Source organism: Grammomys surdaster, unplaced genomic scaffold, assembly GCF_004785775.1.
Source record: "Grammomys surdaster isolate TR1022 unplaced genomic scaffold, NIH_TR_1.0 125818, whole genome shotgun sequence".
In the NCBI taxonomy this organism is placed as follows: domain Eukaryota; kingdom Metazoa; phylum Chordata; class Mammalia; order Rodentia; family Muridae; genus Grammomys; species Grammomys surdaster.
In genome coordinates this window covers 764,976-770,624 of record NW_021620648.1, presented here as the reverse complement: position 1 = coordinate 770,624, position 5,649 = coordinate 764,976, and positions in this window count along the sequence as shown.

Here is a 5,649-nt window from a genome sequence, read left to right as displayed (position 1 = left end):
AGGACACCATGACTGAGACTGACAGTTATAGATGACTATGGTTAGAATACACTGACACACACAGACACAGACACAGACATACACACACACACACACACACACACACACACACACACACACAAACTGTTCAGTGCAACCTGTTTGGAAATCACTTAATGAGATCTCAGTATTAGGAAGAGTAGGAACCACTACCTAAAATTCAAGGCCCTTGCATATTTCCATTGGCCCTACCAGTGTCCACCTGTATAGATTCTTCTCGACTGTTGTCAGAGCTCTGGAATTGGAGGTAGGAAATAATGTTTTTTTAAGGACTTAGTTAACATATTTCATCTTCTAACTTGTTTGTGGTTTTTGATCAATAATTCATTCCGCAGCATCTGTCTCTTAAAGACTGTCTTGTCTGTAGTCTTTACGGATGACAAATCAGGATGTCTGGAAGACAAAATGTCGCTCTTTAAAGCACACAGCATATCAGATGAAATGCCCCCAATTTATACTGTGTAGAGAAGACAGCCAAGAACCCGAGCTCTGTGGAACAGAAGGTACACCCAAGGCGACTGCAGACTCAAGCAGAAAACCCATCTAGACACAGGCACAGATCTTCAAACGGTCTTTGTTTATTTTATTTTATTTTTTTTTTTAAATATTTATTTATTTATTTTATTGATGAGTACACTGTAGCTGTCTTCAGACACACCAGAAGAGGGCATCCAATCTCATTACGGATGGTTGTGAGCCACCATGTGGTTGCTGGGATTTGAACTCGGGACCTCTGGAAGAGCAGTCAGTGCTCTTAACCGCTGAGCCATCTCTCCAGCCCTTATTTTATTTTTTTAAAGATTTATTTATTTATTTTATTTATGAATATACTGTAGCTGTCTTTAGACACACCAGAAGAGGGCATCCGATCTCATTACGGATGGTTGTGAGCCACCATGTGGTTGGTGGGATTTGAACTCAGGACCTCTGGAAGAGCAGTCAGTGCTCTTAACCGCTGAGCCATCTCTCCAGCCGGTCTTTGTTTATTTAATCACCAAATATTATTTAAATATATTGTGAACTACTGGAGCACAGTTGTTTATCACTCTAAACAGACAGATAACTCTTTTTTTTTTTTTTTTTTTTTTTACAAATGTTTGTGTGGGCTGGGCGGTGGTGGCGCACGCCTTTAATCCCAGCACTTGGGAGGCAGAGGCAGGTGGATTTCTGAGTTTGAGAGTTCGAGGCTAGCCTGGTCTACAGAGTGAGTTCCAGGACAGCCAGGGCTACACAGAGAAACCCTGTCTCGAAAAACCAACCCCCCAAGAAAACAAACAAACAAACAAACAAAACCCAAATGTTTGTGTGGAATACAGTTTCCTTGGATTTCTATGTTTACAGTTCTGGTTATAGGGAAAGAACAAGTCAGACAGAGAAGATTATCAGTTGGGCATATGAGACTCTGACCTGAGCTGTAACTTTCAGTATAACTAAAATTTGACTGCCTACTATGTGTCAGGCATTGTGCAGGACAGTGATCTGACTAACGGTTCTAAGTGTACCCTACCATCAGTCTTAGCTCTGATGGAGAAACAAAGCATAAGAGACTGATGTATTTATCAAAGCTCGGGGTGTTCTTGATGAACAAAGGAAAGGGCTCAGTCCCTGGGCCATGTTCCTTCTTCTTTCTCTTCAGACAGGATCCCATATAGCCCAGGCTATCCTGTCTTCACTTTCTAAGAGCCGATGTCACAGACTTGCTCCACCGTGTCTAGTTTCTGCAGCGCTCTGGCTTCCCATAAGCTAGAGAGCACCGTACCAACTGAGCTGCATCCTCAGTCCGTCTCTCGTGCGAGCATCATCCAGTCATAAGCATCACCTCCTCGAACCTGCGCTTCTCCCTCCCAGGTCCACGTTATAATTCCTTGGAGATTTTTTTAACACTATGCCGTTCATCACCTACAACCCACTCGAGACCACCTTTAAACACAGCATCACTAATGATGGCAAACACCTTGGGTTTATTGTTAGCATTGGTCACGCCATTTTGTAAAACTCCTCCAGTTCGGTGACACCATGACAGTTCCAAGAACTAAAGTGTTTGGTTTCTGACTTGTAAAGATTCACACTTCCACCCTGTCAAACCCCAGTAACTACAATTGCCAAGGTCCTTCCTTTCCCTCCTTCCTTCTTTCCTTCCTCCCTCTGTACTTCCCTCTGTACTTCCTACTCTTTTTCTTCCTTTTGTTCTCTCTCTCTCTCTCTCTCTCTCTCTCTCTCTCTCTTCTTGAGACAGGGTCTCACTCTCACTATGCAACTCAAGTTGGCATGGAACTCATCATGTAGACCAGGCTAGCCTTGACCTCACAGAGCTATCCCTGTCTCCTAAGTAGCATGCACCACCATGCCCAGCCATCCTTTAATCCACTACATGCCCTGCTTCCCTAGTTACCCCTGGCAGTGGCTGACGAGAGGCCAAAACAAACAATTCACGCCCCCCTCCCTCTTCTGCCCCATAACCACTCCATCCTCTAGGCAGGCAATGGGCCCTGATTCTTATACTACAGTTTCAGTTCTCAGGGTTTCTCCTGAACAAACCAGATGCTAGTCGCTCTTGCCTTTGTCCTTCTCCTCACCAACCTTACCCTTACCATATACCAAGTACTTCTCAAACACACACACAGTTTCATTTAATCCTCAGAAGAGCTGTGGATAAACGAGCCCTTAAAGGTACTGACTTCCAAATGAGCATGAGTGGGACTCAGGAATGTTAAAGGCATGGTTGAAAGTGACGTGACCAGTACAAGCAGGATTTGGTCTCTGTCAGGCTGGCTTTGGCATCTTCACTCAGAATACAGAAATCAAATGATTAAATAATTGGGGGACCTCCACAACTGAACGCACGGCTGGAAGCCATGGAGGCTGCTGGAGCGTCTCGTTCCTGTCCAATGGGAGGCAGCTCTCAGCTGTCTTTCCCATGTGCATTGCAGTGAAGGGAGGAGGAGGAAGTGTGTGTGTGGGGGGGGGCGCTATTTGAAGGATTCCAGCTAATAAGAATGCCTCTAGATCATGATCCTCACTGGAGCCAAACTTCTCAACAAGAGGTATCTAGATTCTGTTCTTCCTAGGAGAAACACACAATACTTGTCATGATGCATTCTTGCTTTAAAAAAAAAAAATCTGCTAAAGAATTAAATACCCTTCTCAAATGAAACAAGAGCCCAGAGAGTTTTATTTTTCCATAACATATTAGTGAAGCAGAAACTTCTGGTTTCTGTGAAAACCATCCTGTTGTCAAATGATGGTTTGCTGGGGCACACAGGTGAAAGGATGTTTTGCTAAAGCAGACACAGGTGAAAGGATGTTTCTATAGCAGACAGGTGAAAGGACACACGATGAAGGAGTATATATAAAACCCCCACAGAATGTGGGAGCTCCAGTATTGGTTTGCTTTACTCCACCTCACTGTTCCTCACTAACGACATGCATGCATTGGTTCGCCTTACATTGCTGTTCTCGATTTTCTTCACTAAACAACATACTTGCTTTGGTTTGCCTTACATTGCTGTTGCTGAGCTCCACCAGTGGTGACGCCTTAGAGAGGAACTCTCTGAAGAACTTCTCCTGAGGCCCCTTTGGCTTCTTGCTGCCTCAGGCTGGTTAGTGAGCCTTGCGGTTTCTTCTTCATTGAACTGCCCTTGCTGGATTGTGTGTGGTGTCTGCCCAGTGGACTGGTCTGCAGCTGCTGATTTGTGTTTGGTGTTTGCTAATGGACAACGAAGATTGGACCCGCCCCCAAAGAACTGTTTCTAAACAGGTCTACTTCCCCTGTGTCCTAACAACTTTTCTACTACCTCTGGTGGGTGGTGGGCTAGAGGAGAGGTTGAACCCTTATTAAATTAGGTTAAGAAGAATTTATGGCTTAAATTAGAGGTGTGCTTGGTAAAAATCCAGACCAACTGAAGATTGTATTTTCTAATTTCTCTGAGGATAGGGATGAGGATGGTAACAGGAAAGAATGAGAGATCAAAAGATTCTTATAAATTAATTGCAGCCTATTAGATGGGAAAAATCACCGTTGACCACACACTAGACAGGGGATGAATGTCTAAAATATATCAATAACTTCAAAAGTTGAATACAAAACCCACACAAATCAATCAACCAACAGCTAACGAGCTGAATAGACAATTCTTGAGTAAGAAATAAAATTGGCCAAGAATACTTAGGAGAGTGTTCAGTATCTCTGGCAATAAGAGAAATGCAAATTAAAACTTTTGTGATTCCATCCCAGTCAGAATAGCTGTCATTTAAAACAACAACAACAACAAAAGCTGAAAAAGCTGTAGGGAAATAGGAACCCCTATTCACTGCTGATGGGGTGTAAGCTTATACAGCCATCATGGACATCAGGAGGGCTTCCTAAAACAATACTAAAATAGAACTGCTGTTTGACCCAGCTGTACAACACTGGGGCACATCTGGTGGACCCTTAAGGCACCATGGAGATACTTGTACATTCATATCTACTGCGGTACTAGTCACAATAGCCAGGAAATAGATCCAGCTTGGAGGCCCATTGACAGATGAATGGATAAAGAAGATGTGGTACATAGACACAGAGGGGCTGTTTTAAACAGAGGGAAATGAAATTACAACACTCATAAGAAAATGGATTGAACTGGATATACTTATTTCATCACAATAAGCCAGACTCGGACAGACAAAGGCTACAGAGGGCACGTGGTCCACGTACTTACAGGCAACGCTAGAGAAACCAGACTTGTTGAGCATGCAGGCTTTTTTTTTCAAGAGAAGAAAATGACACCTGTTCACCTAGAAGGCTGACGTGGATGTTGTTTTAATAGCCCGGTAGTCTTTTGTTCTTCTGTGGAGGCAGAATCTTTTCTGATTCCTTCAGCCTGGGCATTGGTTCTCTGTCAATAGAACCCACCCTTAAGGAAGAGGTCCTTTTACTTTGTAAAAGAGTTTTGCTATTGTGTTTATTATAAACCCTTCCTCCTTGGTCCTTATCCAGAGCATCATTTCTCAGTCAGTAGAAACCATTCTTGTGGAAGAAGTCATAGGCACTTTGCAAAAGACCTGGACTTTGCAAAGGAGTTTCAGTGCAGCCATGCCCTAAGTTGTATTGTGACTATTGTCACAAGGACACCTTCCCCAAAGTTGTACTGTATTTAAATATGTTGAAAATAAATCACTCAGTGTCAGAGTCCAGAAGTCTGAATGAACTTGGCTAACAAAGTTGTACTGAACAGGGTTCTGTCTTACCTCTTGCAGTTTGTTTCTCTGCCAACAGGAGAATCTGCAGAGACCTCCCAAAAAAGACTGTGTTTTCTCTCATATTCAGGACTTAGGGGTGTCTGTGTGTGTGTGTGTGTGTGTGTGTGTGTGTGTGTGTGTGTAGAAAGCATAATGGAGGAGGAGAGGGTAACAGAATTCCTATGACATGAAATCAGAAGTATGAGAACCAGCAAGGGTCTGGAGAGATGGGGGAAGGTGATGGGGTTGGCAGATAAACTAGAACAAAGTGTAGTGACACACATGTATAAAAACGTCATAGTGATATTCTATGTTAACTTAAAAAACTAAAAAAGCAACTGTGTATGTATGCATCTTATTGAGACCGATTTGACGAAATGTCTTAAAAAG